This window comes from Scyliorhinus torazame, chromosome 12 (genome assembly GCF_047496885.1).
Source record: "Scyliorhinus torazame isolate Kashiwa2021f chromosome 12, sScyTor2.1, whole genome shotgun sequence".
In the NCBI taxonomy this organism is placed as follows: domain Eukaryota; kingdom Metazoa; phylum Chordata; class Chondrichthyes; order Carcharhiniformes; family Scyliorhinidae; genus Scyliorhinus; species Scyliorhinus torazame.
The window spans coordinates 108,144,904-108,168,322 of NC_092718.1; positions in this window are offsets into that span (position 1 = coordinate 108,144,904).

Below are 23,419 nucleotides of genomic sequence, written 5' to 3' on the forward strand. Positions count from 1 at the left end.
GAATTTCTGGAACGTTTTAATGAAATCTACCGTGGGCAGTCAGGCGACTTGCCATATCAAAATGGTCAGAATTCCCCTCAATATTGTGCTATGTTAATGCATGCCTACCACCTTCCGTGGCTACTGCTGTGAAATGTAGTAACATGCATTGGACAGAGAACGACCCTTCCCAGATGACAAGGGCAGTCAGATTTTATTTGAAGGAGGGTGTAGGCCAGGAAGGAGGCTCAGTTACAAAGATTAAGACTGAGTATGTAATGAAAAAGGATGATCTGAGACCCCAACAAGCGGCAGAAACGGTAGCTTACCAGCTGGAGCCCCAATATTGTGACTTTGGGTGAGTGGATCAGCGAGGGGGAGGATATCAACCCCCCCTCCCCCAAAGGGACCCTTAGCTCCTTTTTATGGCCCACCGTATGCACCAACAGCTTTACAACCGCCGCCCCCCTCTGAGGGGCCATTGGTCTACTGGGAGAAGAGGGCGGGGCAGATATAGAGGGCGCAATGTATGTTTTAATTGCGGCCGTGCAGATCACTGGCAACAGGAATGCCCCTTTAAAAGACAGGCAGCAGAAGTAGGGGGTACCCACCAAGGGGAGGACAGACGAGATACACTGACTTCTCCGAGGCAAACCCTTTCCCAACACAGGATTGACTAGCTAATTTAGTCATAAGGACTCTCCAATCGGACAGGGAACCTATTATCTCTCTGCAGATAGGAGATGAACATCACCCATTTGTAATCGACACTGGAGCAGCCATGTCTTCTCTGCAATCAGAACTTCGCCTACCACTATCTGACCACACCCAGCATTTGTCGGGGTTCCAAGGACAGGCGTGTGAGTATCCTATTTCTGAACCTGTGACAGTCACTTACGAGAATAAGTCTGCAGATCATCAGTTTGTAGTGACTACTGGATTGGACTGTAATTTGTTGGCCCGAGATTTACTGTGTGTCTTCCAGCGACAGCTAGAGTACGGAGACGAAGGGGTAACGGTCCAATCATGGAGGATGAGACAACAGTGCTATATTTCTATCACCCCCAGTGGTGGACGTTAGACATTGAATATTCACGGCATCACGTTACCCTGGCCTATGACAGAACCGGACAAAACAGGGAGTTGGAGGACAAATACGGGCCATTAATAGGGACCGAATGGCCAGTGAAAGTTACAGCCACAGTCACGGGAAAAGAAGGTACAGCCGATTTTGTCACAATACCACCACATTTATGGCCACAGTCAGCTTCGGTAAGCCCTCATATTACACGTCAGGTCCACGACCAGTACCATGCCAGGGATTTGGGGCCTATGGTAAGGAGGGCAGTGGTTCATTCAGATCCAACAGAGTACGCACTTCAAGTCACGCCAGAGGGCACAGCCATAAAATATGTTGAGGTCCCTTAAACGATTAACACTCGACTGCAGCCCCGTCTATGGACAAATTAATCCGAGAGCTGTTGAAACAGGGTATTTTGGTCCCTTGCCAATCAGAATGTAACATCCCCATACTTGCTGTGCCTAAACCAGCCAAGCCAGACCAGTACTAATTAGTACAGGATTTACGTTCAATCAATGCCATCGCATAGACGTTACATGCTCTCACTCTCCAACAGGATATTACGGTGTATAGCTTCCACTCGGCCATCGCACTACTGAGGCAACTGCAGCCTCAGCATCTTACCGCAGCTCGTCAGAATAGGTATGAGATATACCTTTTGAACAATCCACGTCTGACATTTAAACACTGTACCACTATCAATCCAGCCTGTTTTCTTAGTGGTCCCCCTGTCCATGAAGACGCACCTGGCCATGACTGTTTAGCCTTGATCAGGAAACGACCTCAATAAGGGACGATTTGCGTGATATTTCGTCAGAACAACCTGACATGATTATGTGTGGCCAAATATCCCAGCGGGGTTTTGTTAATGACTTGCTGCAGGCCCTCCGTATGCCCACGCAGATTTTCGTCATAGGTAACCTTTAGTAACTTGCCTAACAACATCCATCAGCAAAAACACTTTTTGACAAGTCGGTAAGTTTGAATTCTCTACATTAAACAGTTATCACTTATCAATTATCAAGTGATCTTGTTTAACATGCACAGAGAGAGAGAGACCGATATACATCTGCTTGGTTTGAATGCAGCTCTCCAACTGAAAACAGAACAAAAACACAGCGAAACCACCTTAAAGCTCAAAACGAAAGTAATAAGCTGAGACAGAGCTCAGCTCTACCCCACAATATCATCACTGCAACTATTTGACAGACACACCTTTCTTAAGAAGACCCTCACATGACAATACATCAATGATCTGGGTGATGGAACTGAAGGCACTATTGCTAAGTTTGCAGATGATATAACGATCTGTACAGGGAAATATAGTATTGAGGAAGCAAGCCGGCTTCAGAAGGATTTGGACAATCTCGGAGAGTGGACAATGAAGTGGCAGATGAAATACAATGTGAAATAAAAGTGTGAGGTTATACACTTTCGAAGGAGGAATTTAGGCATAAACTATTTTCTAAATGGCGTAATGCTTAGGAAATCAGACGCACAAAGGGACTTGGGAGTCCTTGTTCACGATTCTCTTAAGGTTCACGTGCATGTTCAGTCGTAAGTTAGGAAGACAAAAGCAATGCTACCATTAATGTCAAGAGGGCTAGAATACCAGACCAGGGATGTACTTCTGAGTACTTCTGTACTTCTCAGGCCAACAAGGCCTGATCAGACCACATTTGGAGTATTGTGAGCAGTTTTGCGCCCTGTATTGAAGAAAAGATGTCCTGGCCTTCCAACGGGTCCAGTGGACTTTCACAAGAAGGATCCCTGGAAGGAACAACTTGTCGTATGAGGAACGGTTGAGGACTCTGGATCTGTAGTTAGAGTTTAAAAAGGTGAGGGGGAATCTTATTGAAACTTACAGGATACTGCGAGGCCTGGATAGAGTGGGAGGCTGTTTCCACTTGTAAGAAAAACTAGAAACAGAGGACACAATCACAGACTAAATGGACAATCATTTAAAACAGAGGTGAGGGGGAATTTTTTCAGCCAGAGATTCGTGAATCTGTCAAACACTTTGCCGCCGAAGGCTGTGGAGGCCAAATCTCCGAGTGTCGTTACGACAGAGATTTCTAGGTTCTTGATTAATATGGGGATCTGCGGTAATGCGGAGAATGCAAAAAATGGCATAAGAAAAATATTAACCATGATTGAAATGCGAAGCAGACTCGATGGGCAGAGTGGCGTATGTCTTATGGTCTTCTGATAAATAGCTGCTTGAGTGTCCGGTAGCCAGTGACAAGTGGATTGTCACAGCAATCCCTTCTGAACACCCCATTCTTTGTCATTTATATAAATGACATAGATGACTATGTGTGGTGTCGGATCATTAAGATTGCACATGACACATAGATTAGCCGTGTGGTTAACAGTGAGGTTGTGTGTCGCGTTTACCAGCAAGATATACACGGGATGATCAAATGGGCGGAAGTGGCAGATGAAATTTAACCCTGAAAAGCTTGAGGTGGTAAACATTGAATGGAGTAATTTAAAAAGAAAGTATATTATGAAAAGTTTGACACTGGGACATACCGAAGAACAAAGCGGCCTTGGCGTGTCTGTCCATAGATCTCTGCTGTTAGAAGGGTTGGTTGATTGGATGGTTGAGACAGTCGCTTTTTTTCAATCGGGGCATACATTACAAGTACAGGTAAGTAATGATGGAGCTGTATAGAAAGTTGGCGAGGCCACAGCTGGAGTATTGTGTGCATTTCTGATCGCCATATTATAGGAAGGCTGTATTTGCACAAGACTGGGAGACTAGAAGATTTCTCAGAACGTTGCCTTGGATGGAAATTTTAAGGTATAAAGATTGTTCGGAACGCTAAGGATATTTGCTGTGGAGCAGAAAAGACTGAGAAGTGACCTGATTGAGGTGCACACGATTATGAGGATAATGGACAGGGTAGATAGAATACAGCTGTTCCAATTAGTTGAAGTGTCATTTGCGAGGGGACACAAGATCAGAGTGAGGAGTGAGTGATTTATGGGGTATTTGAGGGGAAACATTTTTATCCAGAGTGTGGTGACGGTCTGGAATTCATTGCCTGTGAGTATGGTGGAGGCGGGATGCCTCAAATCCCTGGTAGAGTTCCTGGTTTGGATGAGAACTTCGCACGCCATACCAGTCATCCCTATGAGCCAAATGCTGGCAAATCAGATTAAATGGACGACTCAGGCTTTTTCATGCGTGGGTACCGACTCGATTGGCTGGAAGGGCCTCTTCTGCTCTGTAGTATTCTGTGATCCTGTGTTTCTATTATTCTGTGATTCTGATACCCATTGAGGACTATTTGGAGAACAGTGTGTCAGACCGACAAGGTCTGGCTAACTGACTTGCTCGAGAACTTTGTCCAGAATTTCGACAAATAACGCAACATAATTACATGCGTCCTTGAGCTTTCTACTTATGATTATATAATTTGTACCATTTATGTTAATTATAAATTAAATATTGACCTTTCACATCTGTTAAATACTTGAAACATGTTCTTCTTCAAAGATTGTCAACGTTATTAAGTATTACTGAAACAACTGTTAATCTAATGAACAGTAAATGAAAAGACGTTCCATCTCTGACCCACAACAATGACAACAGTGCCACGCCACAAATAAGGTGCGCCACGCATTTACCATGTTGTTGGATGGTTGAGATATGTAAATTAAACTGATTTGAATATCATTCCAGGAAGATTATTTCTGGCTGGCTATTTTTTGCGAAAGGTCAGATTCCTTTAATTGATTGAGGTAATATTTTAAAACACATCTTGGTATTTGTAGACCCGATGGAAAGTAAACTAGTATGAGAATTGATATTCAACCTTTTTTCATGCTCCAAGAAACAGTGAATCTGTTCAGTCCTCTTAAGATTTTCTACAATTGTAGGAAAATAGCGACCTTGAGTACAAGTTCCCGTTGTTCACATACTATTAAAATTAATAGCTTTTGATTCGTAATCACTGAATTATGTTCAAAATATATTGCTTTGCAATAATATCCGAATTTTTGCTGCTCATCTCAGCATCAAAACAATATTTCCGTGGCCTCCTTGCTAATTGCGATTATGTATCCTTTTCTTTTCCATTTTCTGCTCTGGACCTCGAGTCCATTCTGATGTTATCTCTCTCCATTTTCTTTGCGTCTTTTATTTGATAACTGGTTTATATCAATTTGCAATATTGTATGTCCATTATAAGTACATTATCTGAAATGTTACCTCTATTAGATGGACACAACTTCCCTCCTGCAACAAAAAATACACTGGCAAAACTAAAGTCTTGCATAAAGCACATACGCCATAGAATATTGCAGAATATGTTTCTCAGAATAAAAAGGCATTGCTTTCGGGACATGAGGCACAGCAACAGGTGCACAGCAGTCTGCGGGTTTATGGTGCTCATTCATTTATTACGTCCATGATTGTTCTGTTAGTTGCATCAATTGTATATCCCCGTCTACCCACAGTAAGCCTTGTGACGCCTATCTCGCAAAAATCTATCGAACTCAATCTTCGAAAAAAATAGCAACCCTGTTTCCACTTATTTCCAGCGGTGAGAATTCGACAGACTTTAACCCCTTTAGAGAGAAAAATACTTCGCTTCATTATTTGGTATCATTTCATTCTTAAAACGTTTCAGAATTTTAGCTCGCATTACCCCCGCGAGCAGCCCCCCTCCCCCTCTTCAGGTTTCCTATCTCCTGCATTGTCGCGATTATGCATCATGTTAGTGCACCTCAGTGTAACGTATGGAGCACAGCATGTTTTCTTTCTTTTGTTCAGTTCCGCTGTTCCGCAAGCAAACAAATGAAGCCCATCATCAATGCAAATTATTCATCTTGAATGCACAATTCCTTCAGGTATATATCTACTGTCCAAGATACAGTTCTCAGCGCACAATACGGGTATTTTATGAAGCTCCAAGGCGAAACATTTTTTTTTTCACATACACTCCCTCAGTACTTCATTAATAGTTGTGCAAAATCACTGCATTTATTGATTTCAGGACTCGCTATGAACAGCAGAGGCCCGAGTATACGCTTCTGCATCACGGCCGTTGCTTCATGGGGCTGATTTAGCACAGGGCGAAATCGCTGTCTTTGAGAGCAGACCAAGGCAGGCCAGCATCACGGTTCAGTTCCACTACCAGCCTCCCCGAACAGGCGCCGGAATGTGGCGACTAGGGGAATTTCGCAATAACTTCATTTGAAGCCTACTTGTGACAATAAGCGATTTTTATTTTTCATCCACATCTCACAAAGGCAGTTCTAGCACGAAGATAGGCTGCTATTGCAGCTTACGCGAAAGACAGTTTTTATGTTGACAAGTTTTACCAATCACCCGTTGCCTCAAAGGCAGGAGTGATATTGTGAATAAATCATGCGCCAATCAATTTGAAACTAATGAAATTGGGGTTATATGTATAATCTCGAGCGTCTTGACTTTTTTGGACAATTACATCTGAAAAGATATATAGAGTCGAAGTCATGCCTGGTAATAACATTTTACCTCGCCCAATTTACCAATTAGATCTCCCAATTCTTGAAGTTCTAATCAAAACACAAAGCCAATACTGACGCGAATTATTGAAACTCATATCGATAGCAATAACGTGATTATATTAGTATATTGATTTTTCAAATCCTCCGAATGAACGTCATAGGACTCATATCAGGAAACAAGTGATATGGATAGCAATATAAAATATAGCTACAAGACTACAAGACGATGGTCATTCAGTAACTGTTAAGGATTGTGTTGATGGAATAGGGAATTCATGTTTTGAGGAGAAGTCCATATTTGAGGGATATTGCAGCAGCCAGAAATCCGATGTATATAAATATATACATTTTAGGGAGGCACGGTGGCGCAGTGGTCAGCACTGCTGCTTCACGGCGACGAGCTCCCAGGTTCCATCCCGACTCTGGGTCACTGCTCGTGAGGAATTTGCACATTCTACTCGTGTTTGCGTAGGTTTCGCCCCCACAACCCAAAGATGTACAGGGTAGGTGGATTGACCACGCTAAATTGCCCCTTAATTGGAAAAGAAATAAATGGATGATGTAAAAAAAAATTTTAATCGATACATTTTTCAGTTTAAGAGTTCTTGAAACTGTGAAACAGGGAGGGCTGTGAGAAACCACAGTCATGCTTGTCCAAAGGAGAGGAATATCAAGCAAGAAACACATTTAAACACCCTGCCAGTGCAGCTCGGCTGAGCAAAGGAGCCAATAGATTAATGATATTTAGTGCATGTAAAAAACACGTTATTTGTCTGGACTCAGGCAATTCATAAACGTTGCAACTGCAAGACCCGAATTGATTGAAAACATTCCTCTGAACATTATAGATTCAGGCAGCCAGAAAATTTCAATCATTTTCGTCCGTTGACCAATAGCGTCATTGTGACGGACATTGTGGCCACATTATGTTTGAATTAACCTTTGTTATAAGGCTTAATTTGCCTGAAAGCAACAAATGCCTTCGGCTCTTTGGTCTACTGACGATGCATTTGGTAAGACTTACCAAGGGGCTGGTTTGGCACACGGCTAAATAGCTGGCTTTTAAAGCAGACCAAGGCAGGCCAGCAGCACCATTCAATTCCCGTATCAGCCTCCCCGAACAGGCGCTGGAATGTGGCGACTCTTTTCACAGTAACTTCATTTGACACTTACTTGTGACAATGAGCGATTTTCATTTCATTTTTTTCACTTAATGTTTAGTCTTCTTCAGTTCACTGTATGGTAGAATTATCATTGTTTTGCAATTACAGCCATGTTTAATATGCTGCAAACGGCGTAGCAAATGATTTGTTTCTGAATAACGTCAATTAGGTTTCAGGAAACCGTTCGGTGCATGAAATAACTATCTATGAGGCCACTTTGGATAGTGTGAATCCACATTTCAGACTATAATTTCACTCGGATCACGCTAACGTGACATGATATATTTTTTTGTGTGTTTATTATGCTTAACTGAAAATAGTTTCTGGCCCTCATGTCACTTACCGTCACTTGTTTTCTTCATTCCACCTTGCAACACAAAATAATTTTGAAAGATTAAATGAGTTGGAAATCGTTAAGAAATGGGAAAATAAGAAGAATTGAAAAATTTAATTTAATTAATTGGATGTGCGTTTCTAGATCCGATGGTAATTTTCATTGACATTGATCATCATCCAGGACGGCAACACTCAATGGGCCATATTATTATAGACTCCATTTGCACTACATGCCCGATATTCATTTCAATGGTACCCGACTGAATTTATATCTGCAAGATATGTGGGGGCAATATTATCTGGCCTTTGTGTGACTGCGTGACAAAGCACATTTTATTTTAGTAGAGTTTTGTACATACTCACAAAGCCCGCAAGCACTATGCCAGTTCTGCCTCGATATGCAATGTATCTGACAATGCATGAATCAGAAGGAACAAATTTTCGCCTGTCCATTTCAGAGCGGCCTTTCAGTAACGGGTCTTAACCAAGAAGTAGACGTACTTGTTTTTATTCATTTAGGTCAACTGGCAGTACACATTAAGGAAAACATCCGGCAAGTAAACCAAGTCCACAAAACAATTTCGAAACATATTTTTCCATGGTACGAGTTAACATTAAAATTTAACATTGTCATAATTCGAAGAAATAAATAAACGAATTGTGTCACGAGGCTTCAGCATCATTGGACGCCAATTGTGCCTGCAATTCATTTTATCCACACATTCAGGCGTTGTACCTTGTAAATAATGTAACACTTTATTATGAGTGTATTCACATCACTCAAGGAGAATTGAAAAACCTCAGCTGAACATTGAGTTACACCACCGGTTGCATCATCCTACTGTGACATTGTTATAATATTTTAAGATAGTTCCAACTTGATATGCAGTGCCGACGAAAAATCACATTTCTGTCCATCTAACCGGTAGGGTGAATCAATCATCTGAAGCATTCAAGGGTTCCTGATGGAATATAATTTGCTTGAAACTCGAATGATGATGTGTTGCTGAAATACCGTCTTATCACACGAACACTAAAACATGATGCATCTCCACACTGTGAAACAATTATTGATCTACTTCGTCACCTGCATCCTTTAGATCTTGCCTGCATCTGTCTAGTACTGGAAATAAAACAATTGAACTCCTTATTCAAAAGAGATTATCAAGCAAATATGAAAGCCGATTGCCGTGCCCAGTACGTCGATTGTCAGTCTGCAACAAAATCAAATGAATGGGCAACTTAAAGAAAGCAAACATCATAAATGGGAGTATGGCAATAACAACGTTATCAAATCAGGTATGATCAATAAATGCAGCAAAATAACACAACATGAGATCTGAACGACGATTCATGACAGCGTATCAGTTTGTCAGTGTAACAATTCCTGAACCTCTTATGAGAAGGTATTCATACACATGTCGATAAACTTCCTTCGATGGAAACAAATGGGTGCAGTATCACGGAAAGAGCAGTAACAGGCGAATGAATTGAAACCTGAACAGCAGAGATCAGACAAAAGGCAGTTGATATTTGAGGCGTCAACAATGAGGCATTTCGGGGAGTCGGTGCAGATTCGATGTGTCGATTCACTACACGGATTCTACGATTCAGTTAACTAATTACGGTTGCTGCGCCGATGGAAGAGAGTTCAGGAAGCAAATTGCACTCACGTGATACAGAGATTCAGGAACTGAAACGAGCGCTTGATTTGGCATAGTATTGGAATTTCATATATATGACAATAAGAGTTTAATTGATTTGTTAATTCATTTCAAATTTCCCAGCTGTTTTGGTGCGATTTAAACCCATTTGCATTGGACAGATGACAGCCCTTCAGGGCTGCTTGTTTCGTGAAATTGCCATTGTGTCATCCTGGCCACTGTATTCACGGTTATCGGCCTGTGTTCTATTCGCCGCCCTTCTGTTGAATAGCATTGTTGGTGAAACCCCAGACTGTTGCACATTGCGCCAAGTTGATAAAGGCACGATGTAGAGTTCTGAAGAACAACTGGGAGGATGAATTTGGCTCAATTCAGTAAATTTCCAGCTTTCCTATTGATGTGAATCGGAATTCACTGTGCGCAGACGTGCTGAATCATAACAAACAGAGTCACATTTCGTCCCAAACAATACTTGGCCGCTCCGGAATCCGAATTATTCCAACTTTCTGTCCAGTTCTGTTCTGTTTTTATTCGGTGCTGACAATAGTTCTTTTGAAGTTATTTTAATAAAACATTCCAGGGACACCAGGGTGAGGTAGTCAATTGGATACACAATTGGCTTGACGACCAATGCCAAAGGGTGGTTGTGGGGGGGGGGGTGTTGTTTCAGACAGGAGGCCTGTGACCAGCGGTGTGCCTCAGGGATCGGTGATGGGTCCACTATTATTTCTGATATATATCAATGATTTGGATGAGAATGTAGGAGGCATGCTTAGTAACATTGCGGATGACCATTATTGGAGTTTAATGCAGAAAAGTGTGAGGTGATTCATTTTGGACGGAGTAACAGGAATACAGAATACTGGGCTAATGGTATGATTCTTGGCAGTGTGGACGAGCAGAGAGATCTCGGTGTCCACGTACATAGATCCGTGAAAGTTGCGACCCAGGTTGATAGGGTTGTCAAGAAGGCGTGGGGCGTGTTTGCTGTTATTAGTCGAGGGATTGAGTTTCGGAGCCATGAGGTCATGTTGCAAATGTACAAAACTCTGGTGCGGCCGCATTTGGAGTATTGCGTGCAGTTTTGGTCACCGCATTATGGATGGATGCTGCCTGGTATGGAGGGAAGATCTTGTGAGGAAAGGCTGTGGGACCTGAGGCTATTTTCGATGGAGAGAAGAAGGTTAAGAGGTGACTTAATAGAGGCATGCAAGATGATCAGAGGATTAGATACGGTGGACAGTGAGCGACATTTTCCTCCGATGGTGATAGCTAACACGAGGGGACATAGCTTTAAATTGAGGGGAGATAGAAAGAGGACAGATGTCAGAGGTGGGTTCTTTACTCAGAGAATTGTAAGGGCGTGGAATGCCCTGCCTGCAACAGTAGTGGGCATGGCAACATTAAGGGCATTTAAATGGTAATTGGATAAACATATGGATGATAACGGAATAGTGTAGATGGGCTCTGGATTGGTTTCAAAGGTCGGCGCAACATCGAGTGCCGCAGGGCCTGTACTGCGCTGACATTTTCTATGTTCTATGACACCACGATTGGTGGCATAGTGGATCGTGAAAAGGGTTTTTTTTAGATTTCAACAACAGGATGTTGCCAGTGGGCCGATGAATGGCAGATGGAGTTTAATTTTTGTGGATGTCAGTTAATGTCAGTGTGTTGAGGAGAGCTGAAGAACAAAGCGATCTAGGGGTACAAAGGTTCAAAGCTCCTTGAAGTTGGACAGGGTGGTGAAGAAGGAATTCTTCATGCTAGGTTTTATTGGTCAGATTATTGAATACAGCAGGTGAACCGTCTTGTTGAAGTTGTACAAGACATTGTAAGACCACACATGGAATACTGTGTTCAGTTATGGTCACTGTATGATAGAAAGAATATTGCTAAATTAGAAATAGTGCAGAAGAGATTTACGAGAATGCTACCAGGACCTGAAGGTCTGAGATATAAGGAGAGGTTGGATAAGCTGGGACGTTTTTCCCTGGAGAATAGGAGGCTTAGGGGTGATCTTGTAGAGGTCAATAAAATAATGAGTGGCATAGATAAGGTAGATAGTCAACATATTTTCCCAAAGGTAGAGGAGTCTAAAACTAGAGAGCATAGCTTTAAGGTGAGAGATGAGAGGTAGAAAAGAGACAAGAGGGGAAATTTATTCACACAGAGGCTGGTGAGCTTCTGGAATGAGCTGACAGAGGGTATAGAGGGGTATGGGCCAAATACGGGCAATTATGACTAGCTTCGTGTTGGCAACTGGGCGTATTGGACAAGGTGGTCCAAAGGGCCGGTTTACATGCTGTAAATATCTAGGACTCTGTGGCTTAGACCTGCATTCTCACCTCACGCTCTCTGCAACAAACATCGTTTCATTTCCTCGTAAATATTGTCCATGAATGCGTATCCAATGATTTCTCATCGTCCAGCTAATTGAAACACTCTCTTTCTCTTGACAGTATTAGTGCCCCTTCCCCTTAGTCCTGAAAACCTAATTTAACCGTCCCTCTGTATAGTGCTGTTTAATGTGAACAATGCGAATATCGCAAGTCTTTTCAAATAAAAGCATTCCACATTCCAGCTGTCATTATCTTAAATATTCACTGGAACAGACTCAACGACTCGCCATCCTCCTAATTCTGGTCTACGCAATGTTATATTGGAGCTGGCTGCACTGCAAGAAATTATATGAAAAAGTATAATCTAACTCAGGAATTTATTGCTCAGAAGTAATACTCCACATGAGGTCCAACACGAGTAAAGTTTCAGATTATCCAAATTTCATATCGTGCACGATATACAATTTCACATACTTTTTCTTCGACAAAGTTCTATATTGTGCCATGTAGTCTAAATTACACCATGCAAGTGTTGTACATATCCATCGAGATAAAAGAGATTGCACGATTGGAATTTGCTTTCAAAGGAGCAGTGGAATATTTCTGAGGCCTAATTTGAAATTATACAAACTATTGTCATTGTGCATCCGTGGAGAATGGCAGGAAAGTTTTTTTTGTGTATGGGGCATCAATCAAGATTTGTGCTTTGTCTTTCACGGTGTGTGAGAACTATTTGAGTATTGTCAAGCTGTATATTCTCAATCAATATTCGGGGTACTTGACTTCACAGCACTTCCCGAAGTGCTAAGTTATCTCGTATATCAAAGAGATGGGATCGACAACGCATAATCTTACAACAAAAATGGGGAATTGTTGCACGCTGAATTGAGGCCAACAGCAGCTTACAAACTTTTAACTTAAGCTATGTAATTTGTTTTAATTACCATGAGATTGTTCAAGCAACTGTAGATCTGCAATTTTGAAAGATTTCCTGATCAACAAATTGCCAAAGGAATAATATCTGCGATGCAATTAATGGTGTTCAGTTTAGGAAAACGAGTTCCATGCGTAAGTATCCAAAGACAATCAGTTAGGACCATATAGATGTGCGGAGCAATATATCTTTTAAAAAACACATTCGCAAACACAGATAATAGGTAAGAAAGTAAAGGACGAGCAAGCATCGGTGACGAGTCGCAATTTCGGAAGGTAGTTTCAGAACATTGAATCATGTAGGAACATGTCGGATGTTGAAAAACGGAGGAAAAAATCGCCACGTCTTACTTCGTTGTATGTACTTACATATGTATGTGTGTCTATATAAGTAAATAGATAACTAGACAAATAAATAGATAGATAGAGAGAGAGAGAGATAGATAGATATATAGATAGATAGATAGGTAGATGGACCTATTTATATATATTACCGTCTTCCTTCTGGCAGGCTGCAGGATTAATTCATACAGCAGTTAATAAAACGCTTGAACTCCAACCAGCAAAGATGCTCGAACACTTTTCGTATGTAAGTTTTTTTCCCTTCTATACAGCACCGGCATTTACTGTTGCTCTTTGTCAACAGTTTCACGCTATCTTTATTTACAGCATACCTTATCATTCACCCGGTGAAATTTAATCGACCTAATGCATTAATTTATTGTTGTTTCCAAAGATTTGACTGAGCCTGTTAAATGCCAACAATATTTCTTTTATTTATATGAGTTCGACATGTTTAGCAGAATTTTACTTAGCGTGAACAACAGTGAATGCTCTCAAACCCAGCAATTCTGTCACCGTCAATCTGTAGAGAACACAGCGCTGACTCTGGAGTCCACCCCGTGCGTCATAATAGCTGCACGGAGTGACAATTGTGTTAGATATTAAACTGTATTTGTAAGACATTGCAATGCGATGTTTCAATCTTAAGAGCAAAACTGTTGGTATGATGTACGAGGGGCAGCGACGACGTGTCTGTTGAATTGAGATAGTGCATTTATGCGGTATGTATGAAAGCAAATTTATGTTAACATGTTGTAGAATGTTTAAAGACGAAACGGATTGATGTGGCTATTCAATCTGGAAAAATGTAACATTCCAAATCAGACGTTGAGAGGATACTAGGTTACTGCCATTGCAGCAGGGATAGCATGGATTGTGCGGAAAGCAACAAGATGCTGAGCTGCAAAAGCCAGCAAAAGGAAAGTTGGGGCCATGCCTGTGGACTGGGAAAAGTTATTCCGCAAAATGCCGATCTTGTCAGCCTTTGGTCTGCGCAATGTGAAGAAGACTGTACTCAGATCAGCGAATGAAACGGACCAAATTGAATGAAGTTCAAAAGAGATGGTACTGAATCTGTGCCTTGATTGGTGAGGAGGGAGGAGGAAAAGAGGTAAAACCTCCTTGTAATGGACTGTGCTGTAGGAACGTGATGGAAAATTGTGCATGAAGGGAGGGCCGAAGAGATTGTAATGGAGTACGTGCCCTCTGTGGAATTATGATGAAAGGGTAAAGGGAAGATATGAGCCATTGGAGCATAATGATATACTTTGATCCTGCGAATTTACAGGGTTTTTGTGTTGTAAGAAAAATGGCAGAGGTGCGGTAAATGGGAAGAGCAAATTTGACAGTGGTGGTTTGTGGGGGTGTCCTTTTAATACAAAAAAGGTAAGTCATAAACCCCATTTTCGACTGTTGCGAAATCCTTAAAGATTAGACTGGATTTGATTGGATTTGTTTATAGTCACGTCTAGCAAGATATAGTGAAAAGTATTTTTGTGCGTACAGATCAGACAGACCATCCCATACATGAGGAAAAAAACATGGCGCAAACAAAACTACACAATGTAAATACATAGACTAGCATCGGATAAAGCTTACAGCAGCGCAGTACTACTCAGTAGAGAAGAGTGTTCAGTAATCAGATCTGTCCATAAGAGCGTTGTTTAGGAGTCTAGTAACAGCGGAGTAGAAACTGTTTTGAATATGGTAATGCATGTTCTCAGACTTTTGTATCTCCTTCCTGATGGAAGAAGTTGGAAGAGAGAATAGTCTGGATGGGAGGAGTCTTAGAGTATGGTGCCTCGTCGTTTTCTGACTCGTCGTTACTGGACCGCAGTACCACGACGGTTGTGTGATCAGCAAACATGTAGATGAAGTTGGAGGCAATTCTTGCCAGGCATTCGTGCATGTACAGGGAGTATAGCAGGGGGAAAAGTACGCAGCGTTGCGGGGCCCGGGCATTAAGGACAGTGGTAGAAGAGGTGTTGTATATCGTTACTGATTGCGGTGGGTCAGAAGGTCGGGGGATCCAGTTGCAGGGGGCGGAGCCAAGTCCTTGGTTTTGAAGCTTTGATATTAGATTATGGTGTTGATGGCGGAGCTGTAGCCAATGAATAGGAATCTGACATATGAGTCCTTGTTGTCGAGATGCTCCAGGGATGAGTGTAGCGACAAGGGAGATGGCATATGTTGTGGACTGGTCGTGGCGGTGTGCAAATTGCCGTGGAACTTGGCATGTGGGAGATTGGAGTTGATGTGCCTCATGATCAACCTCTCGAAGCACTTTATGCTGATCGATGTCAAGGTTACTGCACGATAGACGTGGAGGTGCATTGCGTGATTCTTTGGCACCGGCATGATGGTGGTCTTCTTGAAGCAGGTGCAGTCTCGGAACGGAGTAGGGGGAGGTGGAAGTTATCCATGCACACATCTGGCAGCTTGTCCGTGCAGGATCTGAGTGCAGATGTAACGGAGCCAGAAACAATTTGGCAAATCAGACGCTACCCTTTATGAAGTATGGTTTCAGGAGCTCTGCTTGATTATAGATGTGGGCGTAATATTGCTGGCCTGAATATCACAGTTAATTGAGACAGGCCATGTGGGCTTGAAGGAGTGGTAGAGATTGGACGCAAAATTGATACAATTTCTGCAGTTCCAGACGAGTCATGGAGTGGTACTATCTTATGAATCGATGTAACAGAGGAAGAGTTGCTGAAGTGTGTCTAAACAGGACTGTGAAAAGGTGGGTTCCACATAACTCACAAAAGAACCGACACATCTGGGACTCAAGAATGTATGCATTCTCACAATCGTTATTTGCAGGAAGTGAGATATATAAAGAATACTGTATTCAATGACAAGACAGTTTCAGCACAACCGGGTAAATGGTTGCAACTAGTAACGTTTGGACCACTGCTAAAGGGGAGGTGGGATCAGAAGACACTCAAACTTTTTTGGGCGGAGCTGGAGGTGGAGACGGATTGGAATGCTTCGTGAAGATTGTCACATTCGTGTCAGGGACCTGTCACTTCTTGATATGGGAAACAGAGGAATCACGAATTTAGTTGGGAAAACATTCGGCAAGGAGAGAACCGATGGAGTCAATGGGGGAACGAAAAAAAGTCTTGGGGCAGGATAAGATTGATATAATGGTTCCAACAGAGCAACCGTGTTTGTGGATTATGGAAGGTGATGGAATTGGGATGTGTGAATCTGGTGAACAATTTGTTTATAGGCTTTGGAGAGAAAATCAGCTGAGGCCATGAGTTATATTGGCCCTTCTGGAAACAATGGCTTGATGGTTTCCTGTGGCGAGAAATGTAGGAAGAAGTATGTGAGATTTGGCTCTCAGAGATTAGGCTGTACGCCAAACAATAACAGTAGAAACCCGGTCAGCAGGTTTGCTCACAAGTTTAGGGATGAACCTAAGAAGCGTTGTGCACCTAGTTCACAGTGAGTCAGGTTGGATTTGGTGACAGGGGCATAGAAATTGAGACACCAGATGTTGCGCTCACATCTCTGATGGGACTATTTGCATCTGCATGATTACAATGACGATCCAGATTTTCAGCATTGCTAGCTCGGACGTACAAGAGATTTAGAATTTCTTCGTTATAAGATTAGCACATCATATAAAAGTAGATCTCCTCTGAGTTGATCATTTTCAGATTAACATAGAATGGCGTACGAAAATGGTTCAGCCTTTAGTGGCCCAACAATTTAAGATAAAATTAAAGAAGGACCGAAGTGACTGACTGCCTGTCAATGGATAGCTGATGCAGTGCGACATAAGTTGGGGGTGGGGGACGGCGGGGGGGGGGGGGGGGGGGGCGGAACACGTACTGAAGTGTTTACAATGTCTACAGTCGAGTTTATTCACAGATGTTAGATGCGCAGTTTTACAAATCAACATTTGATAGAAACCAGATGAAAGCAAATGTAATAAACATTAAGAGGGACAACGGTGTGCTCCAGTCTCAAGGGTGCCATCATTCCAGAAACAAGCTACAAGAGAAAAAAACAAGGTTTAATTGCGTTTTAACAATTGTGTTGGAATGCATGGAACACAAACAGGTGATATCACGCAGGTGGACAGGAAAGTGACGGAAGATTTGCGACAATTAAGTTGGACATTCTTCAGGCCACAACTGGAGTTATTTGAGTTGCGATGATACCGAGAGAACAGAAAAACGTTGGTCACGTTCAGCATTGGTTTGAAATGGGTAAACAATTTTAAAAAAGGTGTGCAGGATGCACAGGAAGATGAGCTGATCATTTCGATGAAAATTCTTCATTTGAAGACATTGAAACTTGAGAAATCATGAAGGTATATGATCCATCATTGAAAAGCTGCAAGGTGAAATGGACCTTGTATTATATCCCCTGGGGACATCGGTGAAATAGCAATCAGGTGAAGGCACAGACCAGGCAGTGACGGGCGGAATTGTGGACCTCGGCCATGGAAAGGGTCAGTGTACTCTTGTTTCAAATTCTGCTTTTTCCACCGTGTTTGTGAAAGGTTACATTGGAGATAGTTCATGGAAGACTCATTTGTTTATTTCCCTGAATAAGCATGTTTCCCTGAGAGAAATGCTGAGCAAAATTTCCGATGCACGTGAAAATTAGGAAGAACGAAAGGTTACCTGATTTCAACAAGACGCAATCTGAAAAGTTTTGACTGGGTCGATTGTTAGATTATGTTTCCTTCCGTGGGAGAATGAGGATGAATTAATTTTCTCAAATGGCTGTTAATGTTTTAAGTTGCTTGCCTGGAAAGCTGTGGATTAAGAAAAATCGAATGTGTTCACTAATGGAAGGCATGATTCACGGATAGTCCCTTGCCAGACCTTGCGCCTAATCCCTTAACCTACAGTGTCTTCGGAGTGGAATAATTTGTCCATCCCATCCTCGAATGTACTGGGCGACTAAATATGTCTACATTTCTATACTTCGGAATTCTAACCATGCATCACTCGCTGAAGACATGAGCCTATCATCGTCTCAATCCCGAAGACCATCATGGTATAATAATAATTTTAATGCGACATAACGATTAGGTTTTCAGTTGTATCAACACCATAACCTGCTCGGGAATCTGGAAAAGATTATTATGCATGAGATTGCGTGTGGATCTGTATGTATGTCTATTGGCAGAGAATACAGTGAGCAGGAATGTATCTATTTTATAAAGCCATGGTTTGGCATGAAATTCCTAATTCTATGCAATTTGCGGGACCATACCTTGGAAAATGTAACTGTCCTTAGGCAGTGCACGTTACCTACCAGAGTCATAGCTGGACTGTGTGGTCATTTTCTGAAAGTCTCTAATCGAATCTACAGGTTTATGAATGTTAGTTTAGAAGGTTAAAGTAAAGAACTAGGACAGATTTAAAGATATGGATGTGGTCAAATAGGGCCGATTGTGGTAAACTCTGAAATACGCGTCACATGTCTAGAAAGAGACATTTTACAAATAATGGGGTGGGACAAGCATTTCATGTGTGTAACGAGAAAACAGTTTCATAGCAGGCTATCCACCCTTAATACTCTGCGTAGGTTTTATGTTGGAAAATTGTTAACATTGAAATTGTGTTGGAAAGATGTCTACCTAACTAAATATGATATAGCGATGAAGAAAGGAAGTGATATGATTGTTTTATTTTCCAATAGAGACACGGTCACTTTGAGTGTGGGGACTTGATGAATATGACTTGCCATCTCATGTTCCTATCTGACTTTTTATATAAATTTAGATTGGCCAATTTATTTTTCCAATTAAGGGGCAATTTAGCGTGGTCAATCACCCACCCTACATATCTTTGGGTTGTGGGAGCGAAATCCACGCAAGCACGAGGAAAATGTGCAAACTCCACACGAGCAGTGACCCAGAGCCGGGATTGAACCTGGGACCTTGGCGCCGTGAGGCAGAATTGCTAACCAGTGTGCCACCGTGCTGCCCACCTCCCATTTGTTTTTACCGCATGATTTTCCAGTGAGACTCTCAGAAGTAACTTGTCTACCATACACTTTTCAAATCCCATATGATTCATGAAATCTATGGTCACTTCTTTCTGAACGTCTTGCAAAATTAAGTCACCATTATTTCATCTTCCAAAAGAGCAGCCACTTTAGCTCAGGAATCAATCAACTGAATCTGCAGTGTAGCCCTTCGACAATAATGTAATCCGACATAAACTGGTAAAAACTAAACATATAAAATAACGCAGGAGTTGACTCTCAAATCTCAGGAAAATTGGGCTAAAACAGCATATGTTTCATGAACACGTCATCACAATCACGATTAGTCTAAAATACAAATTAGGAACGGCTTCAATAATCTTCGTTTCAGGGCATAATTCATCCTATTTGCAGTTTACCTTGATTACACTTGCGTAGCTTTTCCTCTGTGAAAAGAAAACATGTGCCACATAAAATTATTCCGACCTTCCAAGAACTACCATATTGGCGTGATGCATAGCATTGCATTTGCAAATTCTAACAGAGGGACCGCAATTTGTGATGGGCAAGCGCACAAAGCCGAAGAGACGGCATGTATCTTCAATTATGCAAGCGTTGTAGAGTCTGTGCTCTTGGATATAAAAGAAGTGAACATGAATGAATCAATGTTTTCATGAATATTCATTTAACAAGCATACAGACGTATGCAGCTACACGTGGAAATAGAGAGAATATGCCGTGAATATCGATTGGAGTGTTATGAATTTAGAAACGGAATATTACAAAAGGCTATTATATTATATTGTATTTTTACTTCTTGACAAACGCAATGTATTCAAGATGCAGGCACACCAGCATCACCGCATGCCATCTGATTGATCACATGTGCGATTTCGCTTGTTCTGTTCTCGGTCTGTATAATTTCAACAGCTACCCCGTCCTTGCCGACTGACTTCGCATTGAAACTACATGAACTGATAGTGACCATTACATTATTGTCCTCACCTGTATCTTCAAGAAATGTTTTCAATTTCCTAATTTCTGAAATTCAAAGTCGAATCGCCATGGTTGGTTCCTTCTTTAACACTTTTCCAAATATTGGGCGGTCCCACTGAAACACAGCCATTATTTCAAAGACAGCAGCAGTACATGGAGACCGTAGAAATCAAAAGTACGAGGACTGAAAATAGCGTAGCAATTGATTTGGCAAAAATGTTTCAAAACTAACATTGGCGACAAAGCAAAAGCCAAATCTTGACACCGACTGTCGTTCGATTTCGACCTTCAGTCAAGAATCTTGAACAAACTGCCAGCTTTTCGATATTTCTTTTTTTTTTAGTTTAGAGTGTGCCACTCATTTTTTTCCCAATTAACGGGCATTTCAGCGTCGCCAATCCACCTACCCTGCACATCTTTGGGTTGTGGGGGTGAAAAACACACAGACACGGGTAAAATGTGTAAATTGCACACGGGCGGTGACTCAGACCTTAGATCGAATCTTGGACCTCTGCGAATCACTGTGCCACCGTGCTGCCGTTTTTAGATATGTCTAAGTCTGACCGAAAATATATGTACCATTAGGAATGGCAAAATCCAATCTAATTCCATCAGCAGGCTCTTCGGTGTTCATCATGCTCCAGGTCCGAAATGTCTCACTGTTGTTTATAATTCATATGTATTTTTGCTGCTAATCACACCTTAGTTATTGGGACAGGTCGGCTGGCTCATTACAATGCGATTTTCCAATTGAAAAGTCACGTAATCTCTCAAGTATTATTCTTATCGTAAATCCCTCTCTCTCTCTGTTTTTCATTTGCCTCGGTCACGTAACTCCTGGAAACATGAATCACTCGAGAGGAACTGTAGGATATTCCAGCAAAGTAAGTTGGGAAGGAAACCGCGATTAGGTTTGTGCAAAGCACAATTCACCCTTTTTCTAGGCATTCTCGGTTTACAAATGTATTCACATGCAACTGTTGCATCACAGTGCTTAGCCCTCGCCCCCTGTCATAGCCTCATTTCCTTCAGTCACTGGCATGTTATCAGTGTCTTCCACAGTCAAGACCGGCCCAAAAGATCTGTCTGTTCCACAGCCATTGTCTCATCTCCCATTATTAAATCGCCCTTCTCATCCTCGAAAGGACCAATATTTTCCTTTGCCACTCTTTTTTCTTTTATCTATTTGTAGAGACTTTTACTATCTGTTTTTATATTCTGAGCAAGCTTATTCTCATTATCTATCTTACTCTTCTTTATAGCTATTTTCGTAACTTTATTTTGCCCCCTAAAGTTTTCCCAATCTTCTAGTCTCCAACTAAACTTTGCCACTTTGTACGAATTGTCATGCAAATTCATGCTCTCCATGACTTCCTGAGATATACACGGTCGGTGTTGCCTCTTTCTATCCTCCTTCCTTTTTGTTGTTATAGACTTTTGCTGACCACTGTGAAAAATCGTTTGGAAGGTTCCTCACTGATCCTCAGCTGTCTCACCATAAACTATTTGCTCCCAGTCTACCTTTGCCAGCTCTTCTCTCTTCCCATTGTAATCTCCTTTATTTAAGCAAAAATAGTTATATGTGCGGAACTTGGCTATAAGTTTCTGCTCGGCGATTATGCATTGTCGTGCGTCCAAATGGCCGCGTTCGAGAACGCTTACCCGGAGGCCAATGGCTGAATGCCCTCGTCTGCTGAAATGTTCAGGGAACACTTTGCGCGACAACGCAATATCGCCGCGCAGGATCTTATAGCCAAGTTCCACACACATGAGTACGGCCTCAACCGGGACCTTGGATTCATGTCGCATTACATTCATCCCCCACCATCTGGCCTTGGCTTGCGAAATCATACTAACCGTCCTGGCTTGAGAGAATTCACACATCTTTAATCTGGGGTTGCCATATATCTGGATCTGCAAAGACTTAATTAACTGCAAATGCTCGCATTCAAAAAATTGTCTTGCATCTTTGACCTTGTCTACATATATGTTTCTGGAACATACCTCTTCATTCACCTGAGGAAGGAGCAGTGCTCCGAACGCTAGTGATTTGAAACAAACCTCTCTTGTGAGATTTCTTCCTGTGCTTATCCTACATAGAACAGATGCCATCCCTTTCTACTGCAAGGCTTTCATCCTTAAATGGCAGAGCTGCACCATCTCCCTTACCATTCACTCTGTCCTTCCGAATACTTTGATAACATTCGATATTTAACTCCCAGTCGTGACCATCATTTAACAATGTTTCAGTCTTGGCCACTAAATCATAGTCATTCAAGTAGATTTGCGCCATCAACTCATTTACCTGATATCGAATGCTGCGAGCAATCAGTTAAAGTACCCTTCTGTTGGCTATTATACCACCGTTTTGAATCTTAACACATTTTTCAGTAACCTCTCCTAAGTTATTTTTCATTTTAACTTTTTCCTAATTTTCCTCATCGATCAACTCATCTCTTCATGTAATAAGCTGTTGCTTCGCTTTCCAGTTGTGTTTTTCCTTCCCGTTTCATTTCTTTTAGTAATACTGGGCCTATCACTGAACTCTCGTCAGTCACTTAGCATTGTACTGTGGCCCTTTTGGAATTTTGACTCTGGCTTCTTTGCCTTACACTTACCCCCTTACTGCCTTTTGTTTTTGTCCCCGTTTAAGTTGCCTCCAACTTCCTAAATCGGTTCACAGCCCCCAGCCACATTAGTTTAAACCCTCCCCATCAGCACTAGCAGCGCCCCCCCCCCCCCACCACCACCCCCGGGACATTGGTTCCAGCCCAGCCCAGGTGCATACCGTCCGGTTTGAACTGCTCCTACCGCCTCCAGAATCGGTTCCAATGCCCCAGGTATTTGAATCCCACTCTGTTGCACCATCTCTCGGGCCACGCATTCATTCTATCTTTCCTGATATTCCTACTCTGACTATCTCGTGGCACTGGTAGGAATCCTGAGATTACTACCTTTGATGTCCTACTTTTTAATTTAACTCCTAACTCCCTGAATGCAGCTTGTGGGACCTTATCCCGTTTTTAACCTCGATCGTTGGTGCATTTATGCACCACGACTGCTGGCTGTTCACAGCCCCTACCCAGAATGCCCTGCAGCCGCTCCGAATCATCCTTGGCCCTT